The following is a 19,347-nucleotide window of genomic DNA, read 5'->3' as shown; positions in this document are numbered from 1 at the left end:
ACACACAGGGTTGCACAGTATGGGAGGGGGCCCAGAAAACAGGTTGTACAACCAAAGTCCACATTGCTCAAACCACTTCCCCTCCTCAACAAACAGGAAGGTGTCATTACCAACCAACCAGAGTCTTGAGTGGGTTCAAAATAACCTGGTGCTGCTGATTCTCTCTCTCAATATTATTTTCTCGACTCTGTCCCTCTATTTGATCTGTTTATGCTTCCTGTCACTTACTCACTTGCACAGGTGCACACACACACACACACACACACTTACAGGGACTTGGAACACGCATAGTGCTCCGCTGTCTTTAAAAATGATCACAAGCATCCTTTCAAAAAACACAAGCAGAGAGAGGCACGGATCTACAGGAGAAACACAGAGTTGATTGAAGACAAGCCAAAGCTTCCTTGACACCTCAGTGGAAGGAAAATTCTGTAATTACGGTAGAAAAAAAGACTGGATGAGAGACTCAATCAAAGAAAACAAAAAAGAGGGGCTGCATTTATCATGGAGCACGACAGGTGGATTACGCCCTCATCAGCCATCGCCACGGTGATTGTGCATCATTAGGTCGTTTTTGAGATGGGCAACCAATCATGGCACATCGTTGATTGCTGGGCTCAACAAATTATGAGATACGTTTGGCTGGTTTCAAGCTGCGAAGTGCAATGTTACTCATAGTCACACATACCATGATTTGAAGGTCACTTATAGTGAAAATGTAACAAAGGTCATCCTTGCTCAGTGACCTTGAACATACTGTATACTTATATGTATCAGCCTGTTAATACCCAAAAGGAACAATCTAGAAATCTACTGTAATAATAACTGCCTACTCAATTCAAACCCATAGGCCTAGGATACAGTATGTATAGTGTCAATCTTCTAGCCATGCCCTTTGTGTTGGCTCACCATGGCTCTCTTCACACTCTCCCAGCCTCCCAGGTCCTGAGCACTGACAGCTGTTTAATTAGGTGACAATAACATGAGTGACATAGACAGGAAAGACCATTGGCTGGCTGCTAGTGTACATGTCCACTGACATGTGGTTGAGATGGACTGACCGGAGGCTTGTAAAAGGCATGTCTTATCCTACGCCTCAGGTTGCTCAGCCACACAGCATGTTTCCAAGTTATGGGTTACCAAGGTAACTTAAGGGGAGGGAGAATAACACCACACAGCTGGTGAGAGAATGTGAGAGACAGCCAGAGAGAGAGCAAGAGAGCGAGGGAGAGTGAGAGCAGGCCTAAGGATACAGTGATTTAAGTCTTGCGTAGACAGATACCGTAAGCATGCTTATGTCCGTGGTATGTGACCATGTTTATTTTCAGGCCAGCTGTGCTAAACTTTTTGGTGTCCCCAGTCCAATGTTGTAAAAACTTGGACATCTCTCGTAAACCAGCACAGTTTATATTCCAGATGCACCTGTAGGTAGCAGATTTCAAGAGAATAGTTTTCCATCTAATGTGTGGTTCCTTTATATACTGTCCAGTGCTTTTGGAAAGTATTCAGACCCCTTGACTTTGTCAATATTTTGTTACATTACAGACTTATTTTAAAATGGATTAAATAAATGTTTTTCCTCAGCAATCTACACACAATACCCAATAATGACAAAGCAAAAACTGTTTTTTAGAAATGTTTAGAAATGTATTAAAACAGAAATACATTATTTAGAAAAGTATTCAGCCCCTTTGCTATGAGACTCACAATTAAGCTCAGGTGCATCCTGTTTCCATTGACCATCCTTGAGATGTTTCTACAACTTCATGGGAGTCCACCTGTGGTAAATTCAATTGGTTGGACATGATTTGGAAAGGCGCACACCTGTAAAATATAAGGTCCCAAAGTTGCAGTGCATGACAGAGCAAAAACCAAGCCATGAGGTCAAAGGAATTGTCCGTAGAGCTCCGAGACAGAATTGTGTCGAGGTACAGATCTGGGGAAGGGTACCAAAACATTTCTGCAGCATTGAAGGTTCCCAAGATCACATTCTTAAATGGAAGATATTTGGAACCAGCAAGACTCTTCCTAGAGCTGGCCACCTGGCCAAACTGAGCAATCGGGGAAGAAGGGCCTTGGTCAGGGTGGTGACTAAGAACCTGATGGTCACTCTGATAGAACTCTAGAGATCCTTTGTGGAGATGGGAGAACCTTCCAGAAGGACAACCATCTCTGCAGCGTTTCACCAATCAAGCCTTTATGGTAGAGTGTCCAGACAGAAGCCACTCCTCAGTAAAAGGCACATGACAACCTGCTTGGAGTTTGCCAAAAGGCACCTACAGACTCTCAGACCATGAGAAACTAGATTATCTGGTCTGATAAAACCAAGATTGAACTAATTGGCCTGAATGCCAAGTGTCACATCTGGAGGAAATTTGGCACACTCCTTACAGTGAAGCATGGTGGTGGCAGCATCATGCTGTGGGGATGTTTTTCAGCTGTAAGGACTGGGAGACAAGTCAGGATCAAAGCAAAGATGAACAGAGCAAAGTACAGAGCGATCCTTCATGAAAACCTGCTCTAGAGTGCTGGAAGGTTCACCTTCCAGAAAACTCCCCTGGCAGAAACTCCACAATTGTCTTTTCTTTTTTTATATTTCACCTTTATTTAACCAGGTAGGCTAGTTGAGAACAAGTTCTCATTTACAACTACGACCTGGCCAAGATAAAGCAAAGCAGTGTGACATAGACAACAACACAGAGTTACAAATGGAGTAAACAATAAACAAGCCAACAACACAATAAAAAAGTCAATGACACAGTAGAAAAAAAGGCATAGGAGCAAATAATTACAATTTAGCAGATTAACACTGGAGTGATAAATGAGCAGATGATGATGTGCAAGTAGAGATACTGGTGTGCAAAAGAGCAGAAAATCAGTTAGCTGCTCAGATAGCTGATGTTTAAAGTTGGGGGGGGAAAGGGGGGAAGAGTCTCATACTTCAGCGATTTTTGCAATTCGTTCCAGCCACTGGCAGCAGAGAACTGGAAGGAAAGGCGGCCAAATGGGGTGTTGGCTTTGGGGATGATCAGTGAGATATACCTGCTGGAACGTGTGCTACAGGTGTGTCAAGCTTGTAGCGTCATACCCGAGCAGACTCTTATGTTGTAATCACTGCCAAAGGTGCTTCAGCAAAGTACTGAGTAAAGGGTCTGAATACTTAGGTAAATGTGATATCTCCGTTTAAAAAAAATAAATTACCAAAAATTTCTAGAAACCTGTTTTTGCTTTGTCATTATGGGGTTTTGTGAGTAGATTGATGATACATTTTTTTCAATGTGGAATTTGGCTGCAATGTAACAAAATGTGGAAAAAGACAAGGGGTCTGAATACTTTCCGAAGGCACTGTAGCAAACCACACACAGAGAGCAGATGCCATGACTTCTCCAAAAAACAAAAGAGCATGAAAAAAACACATCAGACATACAGTACCAGTCAAAAGTTTGGACACACCTACTGATTCAAGGGTTTTTCGTTATTTTGTACTATTTTCTACATTGTAGAATAATCGGGAAGATATCAAAACAATTAAATAACACAAAAGGAATCATGTAGTAACCTATCAAGTGTAAAATAAATCAAAATAAATTATTATATTTGAGATTATTCAAATAGCCACCCTTTGCCTTGATGATAGCTTTGCGCACACACTTGGCAATCTCTCAACCAGCTTCATGAGGTAGTCACCTGGAATGCATTTCAATGTACAGGTGTGCCTTGTTAAAAGTTCATTTGTGGAATTTATTTCCTTAATGCGTTTGAGCCAATCAGTTGTGTTGGGACAAGGTAGGGGTGGTATACCGAAGATATCACTATTTGGTAAAAACCAAGGAATATTATGGCAAGAACAGCTCAAATAAGAAAAGGTAAACAACAATCCATGATTACTTTAAGACATGAAGGTCAGTCAATCCGGAAAATGTCAAGAAGTTTCTTCAAGCGCAGTTAAAAAAAAACATCAAGCGCTATGATGAAACTGGCTCTCACGAGGACTGCCACAGGAAAGGAAGACCCAGAGTTACGAGTTCATTAGAGTTACCAGCCTCAGAAATTGCACCCCAAATAAATGCTTCATTAGAGTTCAAGTAAGTTCAGAATTCTCGTCTGGTTTGCGCTTAGTGGGACTATAATTTGTTTTTCAACAGCACAATTACCCGTGTTCATGTTCAATCTCTCCCTATCCAAGTCTGCTGTCCTCACATGCTTTAAGATGGCCACCATTGTTTCTGTACCCAAGCAGGCATAGGTAACTGAACTAAAGGACTATCGCCCCGTAGCACTCACTTCTGTCATCATGAAGTGCTTTGGGAGACTAGTCAAGGATCATATCACCTCCACCTTACCTGTCACCCTCGCACCACTTAAATTTGCTTAACAATAGATCCACAGACAATGCAATTGCCATTACACTGCACACTGAGGAAAAGCTATGTAAGAATGATGTTAATTGACTATAGCTCAGCATTCAACACCATAATACCATCCAAGCTCATCATGAAGCATTAGGCCCTGGATTTAAACCCCGCCCTGTGCAGTTGTGTCCTCGACTTCCTGACGGGCCACCCACAGGTGGTGAAGGTAGGAAGCAACATCTCCACTTCTCTGATCCTCAACACTGGGGCCCCACAAGGGTGCGTGCTCAGCCCCTTCCTGTACTCCCTGTTCACCCATGACTGTGTGGCCATGCACGCCTCCAACCCAATCATTGGCAGAAAGTTTGCAGACGACACAACAGTAGCAGGCTTGATTACCAACAATGATGAGACAGACTACAAGGAGGAGGTGAGGGCACTGTGTGTGTGTGGTGTCTGGAAAACAACTTCAACAAAATAAAGGAAATGATTGTGGACTTCAGGAAACAGCAGAGGGAGCACCCCCCATATCTACATCAATGGGACAGCAGTGGAGAAGATGGAAAGTTTTAAGTTCCTCGGCGTAAACATCACGGACAAACTGAAATTGGCCACCCACACAGACAGTGTGGTGAAGAAGGCGCAACAGTGCCTTGTCAACCTCAGGAGGCTGAAGAAATTTAGCTTGTCACCTAAAACCCTCACAAACTTTTACAGATGCACAATTGAGAGCATCTTGTTGGGCTGTATCACCGCCTGGTACTGCAACTGCAACGCCCACAACCGCAGGAATCTCCAGAGGTTGGTGCAGTCTGCACAAAGCATCACGAGAGGAAACTGCCTGCCCTCCATGACACCTACAGCACCCGATGTTGCAGGAAGGCGAAAATTATCATCAATGACAACAACCACCTAAGCCACTGCCTGTTCACACCGCTACCGTCCAGAAGGCGAGGTCAAACAGGTGCATCAAAGCTGGGACCGAGAGATTGAGAAATAGCTTATCTCAAGGCCATCACCCTGTTAAACAGCCATCACTAACACAGAGAGGCTCCTGCCTACATAGAGACTTGAAATCATTGGCCACTTTAAGAAATGGATCACTTGTCACTTTAATAATGCCACTTTAATAATGTTTCCATGTCTTGCATTACTCATCTCATATGTATATACTGTATTTTATACCATCTATTGTAACTTGCCTATGACGCTATGTCTTTGCTCATCGATATATTTATATGTATATATTCTTATTCCATTCCTTACTTGGATGTATGTTTATTAGGTAGTTGTTGTGGAATTGTTAGATTACATGTTAGATATCTGTCGGAACTAGAAGCACAAGCATTTCGTTACACATGGTTAGCACATGTTATTGTGAGTGTATGTGACCAATACAATTTGATTTGATTTGAGTTTGACACACCTCCAGGCTGTGTAAGGGCTATGTGACCAAGAAGGAGAGTGATTGAGTGCTGCATCAGATGACCTGACCTCAAACCAATTGAGATGGTTTGGGATGAGTTGGACCACAGAGTGAAGAAAATGCACCCAACAAGTGCTCAGCATGTGTGGGAAGTCCTTCAAGACTGTTGGAAAAAAAATTCCAGGTGGAGCTGGTTGAGAGAATACCAAGAGCGTGAAATCTGTCATCAAGGCAAAGGGTGGCTACTTTGAAGAATCTAAAATAATTTGATTTGTTTAACACTTTTTTTAGTTACTACATGATTTCATGTGTTATTTCATAGTTTTGCTGTCTTCACTATTATTCCACAATGTAGAACAAACAGAGGCTTTCATGCTGTAAAATGTATAAAAAATTCATGCTAGACACAAAACGTGCCCCAAAATGGAAACGGAAATGTTTTTCTGTCATCACTACAGTATCTAGCATGCTGGTTTTATTGTCAAGTGAAAAGTCACATCTAGGAATATATTTAATCCATTACGAATTAAGAAACATAGTATATCTCTGACTGAAAAAAGGCAAATGTGTCCATTTTGCACATGTTAAAATCCCACGATGGATTAGAACAGGCCTGTGCTGACAATGAGTTAGTGTTTCTATGAATTCTGAATGAGTTGCCCGGCGTATGATCCATTCCATCTCATTTCCCACAGCATTGATTTACGGAAATTCATATTACTGCTGCCACGTTAGTGGCATCGAATCAATGAAAATCGAATTATGCTAAGAATGACAGTAGTGTAACTAGAAGAAAATTGGCACGAATTTGGTTCTACCGAGGAGTAGACAATAGAATGAGGGGATAACACAAACTCAGAATGTAATCATCACTCATATTGTAGGCTTAGATGCTAAGCTAATGCACTGTATTAAACCAGATCAATACGTGTCCTATATCATACGCTTGCCTGGATATTCCATCATTGTGATGGGCTCTAATTGCTCAATGAGGAAACAGCTGTTGAGGCTCGAACTTTTTTTCACAGAGCTGGAGATGAATATTGATGCACTTGAATTCACAGGGTTTTCATCTGACAACATAGTAGCTAGCAGACTGACTCGCACCTTAAACACTTCAATACGCATGCAGACACACATGCACTTCATGTCAAAATGTATCCTTATATACATCTTCCTTACAAATGTCCCAGTTAATGTTGAAAAACGTTGAATCAAATAATTAACAAACTTTAGATTTCATGGGACACCACACACCAATCTTAAACGGATCCTCCATTGTCCAGACTCGAGCTAAACATTAATTCCATATAATGAAATTCTTCTTGGAATTATTACAGTTTGATTCCAACATTTAACATTTCAACCTTGACGAAAGCAGTAATCCTTTCCCTTTGCACTAACCTTAAGGAAGGGCAATGTGATGAAGAAATGTTGTGATATAATGATCTATGCCATTGATTGCACAGTAGTTTGCCGTACCTGGTAGTTTCAACTGATTGGTAACAGCCTCAGTGTAATCAGAGATGATTGTCAAAGAAAGAAATAAAGAAATAAATGGATGTTCAGTCATGATGATGAATTTGCATTAGGTAAGGTACATATCTAGTTCCTGTGGGGCCTGTTCCAACTCAAGGTGTCAAAAATAAATCCTCCCCTCACCAGAGGAAAAATTATTTTCACATGACCCTCCCCTTGTACTGTAAAATAAATTGGACACCCCCTCAGCCTTCAGCTTATGTACAGTTGAAGTCTGAAGTGTACATACACCTTAGCCAAATACATTAACTCCGTTTTAAACAATTCCTGACATTTAATCCTTGTAAAAATTCCCTGTCTTAGATCAGTTAGGATCAGAACCTTATTTAAAGAATGTGAACTGTCAGAATAATAGTAGAGAGAATCATTTTAATTTAATGTAATTTAATTTAAACACATTCCCTGTAGGTCAGAAGTTTACATCCACTCCATTAGTATTTGGTAGCATTGGTAGCATTGCCTTTACACAAGCTTCCCACAATATGTTGGGTACATTTTGGCACATTCCTCCTGACAGAGCTGGTGTAACTGAGTCGGGTTGGTAGGCCTTCTTGCTCGCACAAGCTTTTTCAGTTCTGCCCACACATTTTCTATTGGATTGAGGTCAGGTGTTTGTGATGGCCACTCCAATACCTTGACTTTGTTGTCCTTAATCCATTTTGCAACAACTTTGGATGTATCTTAGGGGTCATTGTTCATTTGGATGACCCATTTGCGACCAAGCTCTTCCTGACTGATGTCTTGAGATGTTGCTTCAATATATCCACATAATTTTCCTGCCTCATGACGCCATCTATTTTGTGAAGTGCACCAGTCCCTCCTGCAGCAAAGCACCCCCACAACATGATGTTGCCACCCCCGTGCTTCACGGTTGGGATGGTGTTCTTCGGTTTGCAAGCCTCCCCCTTTTTCCTCCAAACAATAACAATGGTCATTATGGCCAAAAATATCAATTTTTGTTTCATCAGACCAGAGGACATTTCTCCAAAAAGTATGATATTTGTCCCCATGCGCAGTTGCAAACCGTAGTCTGGCTTTTTTATGGCGGTTTGGAGTAATGGTTTCTTCCTTAATGAGCGGCATTTCAGGTTACGTTGATATGGGACTTGTTTTACTGTGGATATAGATACCTTTGTACCAGTTTCCTCCAGGATCTTCACAAGGTCCTTTGCTGTTGATCTGGGATTGATTTGCACTTTTCGCACCAAAGTACGTTCATCTCTAGGAGACAGAACGTGTCTCCTTCCTGTGCGGTATGACAGCTTCGTGGTCCCATGGTGATTATACTTGCTTACTATTGTTTGTACAGATGAACGTGGTACCTTCAGGCATTTGGAAATTGCTCCCAAGGATGAAACAGACTTGTGGAGGTCTACAATTTCTTCCTGGGATCTTGGCTGATTTTCTTTGATTTTCCCATGATGTCAAGCAAAGACGCATTGAGTTTGAAGGTAGGCCTTGAAATACATCCACAGGTACACCTCCAATTGACTCAAATGCAACTTTTCAGGGAAGTTAGAAACCAATATACACAGGCAGTTAGAAAAGCCAAGGCTAGCTTTTTCAAGCAGAAATTTGCTTCCTGCAGCTGTAAAGTCCATGGAGAATAAGAACACCTCCTCACAGCTGCCCACTGCACTGAGGATAGGAAACTCTGTCACCACCAATAAATCCACTATAATTGAGAATTTCAATAAGCATTTTTCTACGGCTGGCCATTCTTTCCACCTGGCTACCCTTACACCGGGCAACAGCACTGCACCCCCCGCAGCAACTCGCCCAAGACTTCCCCATTTCTCCTTCTCCCAAATCCAGTCAGCTGATGTTCTGAAAGAGCTGCAAAATATGGACCCCTACAAATCAGCCAGGCTAGACAATCTGAACCCTTTCTTTCTAAAATGATCTGCCAAAATCGTTGCAACCCCTATTACTAGCCTGTTCAACCTCTCTTTCGTGTTGTCTGAGATTCCCAAAGATTGGAAAGCAGCTGCGGTCATCCCCCTCTTCAAAGGGGGACACACTCTTGACACAAACTGCTACAGACCTATATCTATCCTACCCTGCCTTTCTAAGGTCTTCGAAAGCCAAGTCAACAAACAGATTACCGACCATTTCGAATCCCACCACACCTTCTATGCAATCTGGTTTCCGAGCTGGTCATGGGTGCACCTCAGCCATGCTCAAGGTCCTAAACGATATCTTAACCACCATCGATAAGAAACAATACCGTGCAGCCGTATTCATTGACCTGGCCAAGGCTTTCGACTCTGTCAATCACCACATCCTCATCGGTTCACCAACTACTTCTCTGATAGAGTTCAGTTTGTCAAATTGGAGGGCCTGTTGTCCGGGCCTCTGGCAGTCTCTATGGGGGTGCCACAGGGTTAAATTCTTGGGCCGACTCTCTTCTCTGTATACATCAATGATGTCGCTCTTGCTGCTGGTGAGTCTCTGATCCACCTCTACGCAGACGACATCATTCTGTATACTTCTGGCCCTTCTTTGGACACTGTGTTAACAACCCTCCAGATGAGTTTCAATGCCATACAACTCTCCTTCCATGGCCTCCAACTGCTCTAAAATACAAGTAAAACTAAATGCATGCTCTTCAACCGATCGTTGCCTGCACCTGCCCGCCGTCCAGCATTACTACTCTGGACTGTTCTGACTTAGAATATGTGGACAACTACAAATAGCTAGGTGTCTGGTTAGATTGTAAACTCTCCTTCCAGACTCACATCAAACATCTCCAATCCACAGGTAAATCTAGAATTGGCTTCCTATTTCGCAACAGCATCCTTCACTCATGCTGCCAAACATACCCTCGTAAAACTGACCAACCTACCGATCCTCTACTTCGGCAATGTCATTTACAAAAAAGACTCCAATACCCTACTCAATAAATTGGATGCAGTCTATCACAGTGCCATGCGTTTTGTCACCAAAGCCTCATGTACTACCCACCACTGTGACCTGTACGCTCTCGTTGGCTTGCCCTTGCTTCATACTCGTCGCCAAACCCACTGGCTCCAGGTCATCTACAAGAACCTGCTAGGTAAAGTCCCCCCTTATCTCAGCTCGCTGGTCACCATAGCAGCACCCACCTCCAGCAGGTAGCACGCGCTCCAGCAGGTATATCTCTCTGGTCACCCCCAAAGCCAATTCCTCCTTTGGCCGCCTCTCCTTCCAGTTCTCTGCTGCCAGTGACTGGAACGAACTCCAAAAATCTCTGAAACTGAAAACACTTAACTCCCTCACTAGCTTTAAGCACCAGCTGTCAGAGCAGCTCACAGATTACTGCACCTGTACATAGCCCATCGATAATTTAGCCCAAACAACTACCTCTTCCACTACTGTAGTTATTTATTTATTTTGCTCCTTTGCACCCCATTATTTCTACTTTTCTACTGTACTTTTTTTCCCGGAATTTTCCAAGCTGTTTAAAGGCACAATCAACTTAGTGTATGTAAACTTCTGACCCACTGGAAATGATACAGTGAATTATAAGTGAAATAATCTGTCTGTAAACAATTATTGGAAAAAATGACTTGTGTCATGCACACAGTAGATGTCCTCACCGACTTATCAAAACTATAGTTTGTTCACAAGAAATTTGTGGAGTGGTTGAAAAATGAGTTTTAATAACTCCAACCTAAGTGTATGTAAACTTCCGTCTTCAACCTGTACATGATTGGTTGCTCCTCCCCATCATATATCTGGGACATGTCCCGTGTCGCATGTGTCTGTCTGGACCAACATCAGTACCTGGAGATCGGGCGTTGCGAGAATCGGATGGGAGCACAGCACATCCTTCAGGCACCTGGACGCCGCTTCGGTTTCGCCCGTCCATTTCACTGTTTTCGTGAGACGGGCCCTGGTTAGATCGGTAAGGGGGAGACTATAGCCGCAAAGTCGCGAATAAACCGACTAGTATCATGACAGTCCCAGAGAGGACTTGAGCTGTGTCTTGGTGCGTGGAACGGGCCCGTCCAGCAGAGGGTGCCATCACCACGTGATGTAGACTACTTCTGTCACCAGGCCTCGACAACTCTCCCCCTGGTGGCGAACCTGCGGAACGCCATAATATATACAGTATGAGTCAAATTTTGGACACACCTACTCATTCTAGGGTTTTTCTTATTTAAAAAAAATGTTTTCTACATTGTAGAATAACAGCGAAGACATCAAAACTATGAACTAAAACGTATGGAATCATGTAGTAACCAAACAAGTGTTAAACAAATCTAAATATATTTTATATTTGAGATTCTTCAAAGTAGCCACCTTTTGCATTGATGACAGCTTTGCACACTCTTGGAATTCTCTCAACCAGTGTCAGCTGGAATGCAGGTAGTCACCTGGAATGCATTTCAAATAACAGGTATTTCTTTCCTTCTTGAACTGGCTCTCATGAGGAACGCCACAGGAAAGGAAGCTCATTAGAGTTACCAGCCTCAGAAGTGCATCAAAATGCATCAAAGAGTTGAACTAACATGCACATCTCAACATCAACTGTTCAGAGGATACTGCATGAATTGCACCTACATGGTCAAATTGCAGCTAAGAAACCACAACTAAAGGACACCAATATGAAGAAGGGACTTGCTTGGGCCAAGAAATACGAACAATTGACATTAGACCGGTGGAAATCTGTCCCTTGGTCTTAGTCCAAATTTGATTTGTGGTTCCAACCGCAGTGTCTTTGTGAGACGCATAGTAGGTAAACGGATGATTTCCTCGTGTTGTTTCCACCGTGAAGCATGGAGGAGGAGGTGTGATGGTGTGGGCCTGCTTTGCCTGTGACACTGTAGGTGATCTATTTAGAGTACAAGGCACACTTTACCAGCATGGCTGACACAGCATCCTGCCATGATACGCCATCCCATTTGGTTTGAGCTTAGTGGGACTGTCATTTGTTTTTCAACAGGACAATGACCCAACACACCTCCAGGCTGTGTAATGGCTATTTCACCAAGAAGGAGAGTGATGGAGTGCTGCATCAGATAACCTAGCCTCCACAATCACCCAACCTCAATCCAATTGATATGGTTTGGGATGAGTTGGACCACAGAGTGAAGGAAAAGCAGCCAACAAGTGCTCAGCATATGTGGGAACTCCTTCAAGACTTTTGGAAAAGCATTCCAGGTGAAGTTGGTTGAGAGAATGCCAAGAGTGTGCAAAGCCGTCACCAAGGCAAAGGGTGGATACTTTGAAGAATCTAAATCTAAATCTCCAATATACACACAATGCATTCGGAAAGTATTCAGACCCCCTGACTTTTCCACATTTTGTTACATTACAGCCTTATTCTAAAATTGATTAAATAGTTGTTTCCCTTCATCAATCTACACACAATACCACATAATGACAAAGCAAAAACAGGTTTCTAGAAATGATTGCAAATGTATAGAAAAAAAAGAACAGAAATATCACACTTACATAACTATTCAGACCCTTTACTCAGTACGTTGTTGAAGCACCTTTGGCAGTAATTACAGCCTCGAGTCTTCTTGGGAATGAAGCTACAAGCTTGGCACACCTGTATTTGGGGAGTTTCTCACATTCTTCTCTTCAGACCTCTCATGCTCTGTCAGGTTGACTGGGGAGCCCTGCTGCACACCTATTTTCAGGTCTCTCCAGAGATGTTCGATGTCCGGGCTCTGGCTGGACCACTCAAGGAGATTCAGAGACGTGTCCTGAAACCATTACGATGTGGTCTTGGTTGTGACCTTAGTTTCGTTGTCCTGTTCGAAGGTGAACCTTTGCCATATTCTGAGGTCCTGAGCACTCTGGAGCAGGTTTTTCATCAAGGATCTCTTTGTACTTTGCTCCGTTAATCTTTCCCTCGATCCTGACTATTCTCCCAATCCCTGCCGCTGAACAACATTCCCACAACATGACGCTGCCACAACCATGCTTTGCTGTAAGAAGGGTTTCCTTCAGAGGTGGTGCTTGACATTCAGGCCACATTCTTGGTTTCATCAGACCAGAGAATCTTGTTTTTCATGGTCAATGTCTTTAGATGCATTTTAGCAAAATCCAAGCTGGCTGTTATGTGCATTTTGCTGAGGAGTGGCTTCTGTCTGGACACTCTACTTTACTACCATAAAGGCCTGATTGGTGGAGTGTTGCATGGATGGTTGTCCTTCTGGAAGGTTCTCCCATCTCCACAGAGTAACTCTGGATCTCTGTCAGAGTGACAATCATTCTTGGCCTCTGACCAAGGCCCTTCTCTCCTGATTTATCAGTTTGGCCGGGCGGCCAGCTCTAGGAAGAGTCTTGGCGGTTCTAAACTTCTTCCATTTAAGAGTGATGGAGGCCACCGTATTCTTGGGGACCTTCAATGCTGCAGAAATGTTTTGGTACCCTTCCCCAGATCTGTGCCTCGACACAATCCTGTCTCGGTGCTTTACGGACAATTCCTTCAACCTCATGGCTTGGTTTTTGCTCTGACATGCACTGTCAACTGTGGGACCTTAAATAGACAGGTGTGTGCCTTTCCAAATCATGTCCAATCAATTGAATTTACCACAGGTGGACTCCAATCAAGTTGTAAAAACATCTCAAGGATGTTCAATGGAAACAGGATGCACCTGAGCTTAATTTTGAGTTGAATAACAAAGTGTCTGAATACTTATGTAAATAATGTATTTCTGTTTTTTCTTTTTAATATATTTGCAAACATTTCTACAAACCTGTTTCCGCTTCATTATGGGCTATTGTGAGTAGATTGATGAAGATTTTTAAAAAATATACATTTTAGAATAAGGCTGTAATGTAACAAAACATGGAAAAGGTCAAGGGGTCTGAATACCTTCCGAATGCCCTGTGTATAGAGCATATACATAAGAAGAGAAGCTGAGGCCCGAGAGATAGAGATATGTCAGATGGCTACTGCGCCTGCTATACAGACATAGACGTACAGCAAGAGGGTAATTCCTTACATTTCTATCCAAATATTTATAGAAAGATAAGCATTATATTGTTAGATTATAGGTGTTTCAGGCCTACCAGAGTAACAGTCTTCCTCACCTCAAGTTCAACTGTCGGAGTCAGTTGGAGCGCCAAGGCGCGCTGCCTTCATGTCACGGGCCTGCAGTTGCTAAAGCTTAGTAATAGCCCCCCCCCAAGAAAACACACAAACCACCCCAATGCAAAAACAAAAAAAGTTTGACAACCCTCCTCTATTTTAGACCACCCCTCCCCTCCAGTAAATTTTGATCTGTTCCTAAAGATATCACTTTATAATCTGCAGTTTGGGAAGGACAGAGTTCGTAGAGACCAATATTGAGTTGTAATATGAAACAGTTATTCAGTGGCAATGTAAGGCCTCAAGATGATTCTGTTTTAAAGTGAAGTCATGGTCAAATCATAAAAGTTTTTGAACAAACACATAACTCTAATTGCATAAATGCATACATGAATACAGACTGGCGTGGTGTCAGAATGGCACATCACAGTATATCAGAAATATACCATAACTCTTGTGATTATAAGTAATATGACATTTCCTAAGACGGGTAGACAAGTTGTTTGGCAATATGATTCACTTCCTGATAGGATCAGACTAAGGACAGGATGTTAAATCATTCAAATTGGGACAACAGTGAGCAAAATCCACGGAATGCCGTCACAGCTCGCTTCTGTAACGAGACAGATGGATGGCAGCCCTTAAGCTAACCCTCCAAGATGGTCTCACCACGCGCGCATGATGTTACTTAGGTAACCGTCGCCAATATAGCCATCCGTGACATCACGACCCCTTAAAGGGGTAAACAGAGGGGGACGGAGAGGGAAGCGTGTCGGCAGCAGTTCCGCTTAGTCCAATTTTTATTTTGTTCAAACACAGACTGGCGTGATGTCAGAATGGCATAGCATTGTTTTCTGCCATTGTGATCTCATCTTACAATCACAGGCCATTGACCACAGCACAAAATGTTGCTTCTGTTCTGCTGCACTAAACTAAAATATAATTACTGTTAAAGGGAAGTATTTCAAAGTATATTTCAAAATCTGAAATGAATTAAGTATATCCAAAAAGTCATATTAGGTTCCCAGTTATTTCCTCCCTGACAAAGCAGGTGGCAATATCTTACTTACCAAAATCGTCGCCTTGCCCCCCAGGTTTCCATGATTCAGTAATAGAGAACATTTTCCCCATTACATATTCAAAGCCGTAAATCAACAAAAGCAGGAGGGGTGTGAAAATAATACATGAATAACTTACAAAGGGGGGAGTCAAGTGTTGTTGATGTTTCCTACTCACTTTCTTACTCTCTTTCTCCACCGAGAGAAAGTTGTAAAACGTGGACTTCCTGAATGGTGCTCTTCCTGTTTCCAGGCCTATCTGGGAGAGAGAGAGAGAGTGGTCTCAGTGTGCTTGTTCCAAGCTTCCAGCGCCGGGTCACGGGACCGAGGGGTGAGCAGCTTACACTATGTCAGGAGTGGAGGGCGACTACGTCAACATGTGGTTATGCACCTGCAATAACAACTGTCCGCCCATTCATACATAACGTCGTACACCTAGGAGCTACATTCTGGCCAGGTAGGGTGAAACGCCAACGTTATTTTTTCGTATTATTTCTAGACAGCTTGTGAGGTTGTCTTTACATTCAACATTACGGTATTAGACGTTACGTTATACTCTACAACATGAATTGCAATTCCTCCCTACTGTTCTTTTTGCTAGGCTAACACTGGTGTAACCATATGCCCTTGTTACCACGGGGAAAACCTGCCTGGGATATAGATGATGTAGGCTTCACTGGTACAGTGAGCCCTGTGAAAATGAAATGTATGAGGTTCTATAGCTAAGTCCTAGACAAGCACGATTACCTTGTGCGTGTAGACCTGGGCGGGGTATGATAAAAATAAATCCATCCACACCACCAAATTCCATCATTAAGTAATCAAAGGCTCAGAGAAGTTGATGGGAAAACAGTCTGTATAGTATACATAGGGAACTTCCCAAAATTCGGAGAGAAGCAAGTTTTGATTCTCTCTGATGTTGTCGAGACCTCCCATAAGCTGCACAAATCTTTTGATTGAATAGGAGTTAAATCCCAGTGACATGATGGATGAGGTTCTACACCTCTTGGCGTAGCCAGAGAAACTATATGTTACCTCGGATGAACATTAGATTCTCAAAAGGATAATAATGCCCCGGATATGCCCTGGATAATTTATTTAGGCAATGATTTTTCCACTTTTGTATCGGAGGTTAGCGTTTGGATTCATTCAACAGCCCTCCATGATAAGTGGATGAGAAATGAAAAGGTGTGTGTGTGTCTGTCTCTGTGTGTGTGTGGACCCTCATGTGTGTCCTTAATAACTACACCCGTTGACTTTTTACAATTTGATGTGTTACAGCCTGAATTTAAAATGTATTACATTGAGATTTGTTTTCACTGGTCTACACACAATACTCCATAATGTCAAAGTAAAATTATATATTTTTAAAGATTTTGACTAATTAATAAAAAATTCAAAGCTGTGAGTAAATAAGTATTCAACCCCTTTGTTAATAATTTATCTTCTTACGGGTAATAATAATAATAATATATGCCATTTAGCAGACGCTTTTATCCAAAGCGACTTACAGTCATGTGTGCATACATTCTACGTATGGGTGGTCCCGGGGATCGAACCCACTACCCTGGCGTTACAAGCGCCATGCTCTACCGGGTACGTGGGACGGTGGCGTCCCACCTAGCCAACATCTTCACAAATTCACAAATTCACAAATACCAAATTCAAATATTTAATATTCTTGAAAATGTATGTGTTATACATCAAAATAAAGCTTAACTTCTTGTTAATCCAGCCGCCATGCCAGATTTCAAAAAGGCTTTACGGCGAAAGCAAACCATGCGATTGTCTGAGGACAGCACCCCGCATACAAACACATGAAAATCATATTTCAACCAGGCAGGTGCGACACAAAAGTCCGATATAAAAAAATGCCTTACCTTTGATCTTCCTCTGTTGGCACTCCAAAAAGTCCCAGTTACATCACAAATGGTCCTTTCGTTCGATAATGTCCTTCTTTATATCCATAAAAACTCAGGTTAGCTGGCACGCTTCAGTCAATAATCCACTCGGTTTCCCTCCATCAAAATGCATACAAAATGAATCCCAAACGTTACTTATAAACTTTTCCAAATAAGTCAAGCAACATTTATAATCAAACCTTAGGTATCCTAATACACAAATAAACTATCAAATTTAAGACGGAGAATAATATGTTCATTACCGGGCTTTCCTCCACACGCTTGGAAACACTACAGCCAAAATGGGAGCCACCTAGAAAAACGACCATTTCTGGGTCATTTCCCCATAAACCAGCCTGAAACTCTTTCTAAAGACTGTTGACATCAAGTGGACACCCTAGGAACTGCAATCTGGGAGGACTTGACCTTATTATTAAAATACTAGCCATTGAAAATAGTGGTAAACTGAAATCTTTTTGGGGGGGATGGTTTGTCCTCGAGTTTTGTCTGCTATATCAGTTCTGTTATACTCACAGACATTATGTTAGCAGTTCTAGAAACGTTAGAGTTTTCCCTATCCAAATCTACCAATTATATGCATATCCTAGCCTCTGGGCCTGAGTAACAGGCAGTTTACTTTGGGCATGCCTTTCATCCTGATGTCAAAATACTTACCCCTACCCCAGATAAGTGCAGCTATTGATAGATGTGTAGAAGATATTAAGAAGTTATTAATTACACTATGGATGGTGTATCAATACACCCAGTCACTACAAAGATACAGGCGTCCTTCCTAACTTAGTTGTCAGAGAGGAAGGAAACCGTTGAGGGATTTCACCATGAGGCCAATGGTGACTTTAAAACATTTAGAGTTTAATGGCAGGAAGGAGGAAGGAGAAAACTGAGGATGGATCAACAACATTGTAGTAACTCCACAATACTAACCTAATTGATAGAAGTACAGAATACAATTTTTCCAAAACATGCATCCTGTTTGCAAAAATGCACGAAAATAATTGTACAAAAAATGTATACAAAGTGTTGTGTTTGGAACAAATCTAATATAACACAGTCTGGTTCAGATTAATTCCCCTTTCAGCGGGTCAATAGCAAAAAAAAAGGCCAAATCTACACTGCAGTTGCTTACCAAGAAGACATTGAATATTCCTGAGTTGCCGAGTTACAGTTTTGACTTTAAATTTACTTGAAAATATATTTCAACACCTGAAAATGGTTGTCTAGGAATGACAAACAACCAATTGGACAGAGCTTGAAGAATTGTTTAAAGAATAATGGGGGCCTCCCGGGTGGTGCAGTGGTCAAATTGGTTGTTTATCATTGCTAGACAACCATTTTCAGGTGTTGAAATAGATGCCACCAGTGCCCAGGGTCTCTGTGCCACCAGGCTCTGTCGCAGCCGGCCGCGACCGGGAGATCCATAGGGCGACGCACAATTGGCATAGCGTCGTCCGAGTTAGGGAGGGTTTGGCCGGTAGGGATATCCTTGTCTCATCGCGCACTAGCGACTCCTGTGGCGGTGTTTCCTCCGACACATTGGTGCAGCTGGCTTCTGGGTTGGATGCGCGCTGTGTTAAGAAGCAGTGCGGCTTGGTTGGGTGGGGTCTCGGAGGACGCATGGCTTTCGACCTTCATCTCTCCCGAGCCCGTACAGGAGTTGTTTTGATGAGACAAGATAGTAACTAACTAATTGGATACCACGAAATTGGGGAGAAAAGGGGGTAAAAAAATACAAATAAAATAAAAAAAGAATAATGGGCAAATGTTGCACAATCAAGTTGTGGAAATCTCTTAGAGACCTAGAAAGAGTCAAAGCTGTAATCGCTGCCAAAGGTGCTTCTACAAATGATTGACTTAGGGGTATGAATACTTAGATACATTTAATTTTCAAGAAATTTGCAAGACATTTTAAAAACATGTTTTCACTTTGTCATTATGGGGTATTGTGTGACGGGTAAGAACAGATCTATTTAATCCATTTTAATTCCGGCTGTAACATAACAAAATGTAGAGCCAAGGAGTA

The 19,347-nt window shown here is 42.2% G+C and overlaps 1 long non-coding RNA gene across 1 annotated transcript in view; it reads left to right on the top strand.

The window, feature by feature from the left end:
- LOC118398281 (uncharacterized) overlaps window positions 1-19,347 on the top strand; it is a 63,989-nt gene that overhangs the window by 44,246 nt on the left and 396 nt on the right. Inside the window, exon 2 of the long non-coding RNA XR_004828593.2 lies at window positions 15,659-15,862. This is a non-coding gene — a long non-coding RNA (uncharacterized LOC118398281). The remainder of the gene's footprint in view (window positions 1-15,658; window positions 15,863-19,347) is intronic.

The sequence above is a fragment of the Oncorhynchus keta genome, chromosome 19 (genome assembly GCF_023373465.1).
Source record: "Oncorhynchus keta strain PuntledgeMale-10-30-2019 chromosome 19, Oket_V2, whole genome shotgun sequence".
NCBI classification, from domain to species: Eukaryota; Metazoa; Chordata; class Actinopteri; order Salmoniformes; family Salmonidae; genus Oncorhynchus; species Oncorhynchus keta.
This window is presented reverse-complemented; position numbering and strand designations above follow the sequence as displayed.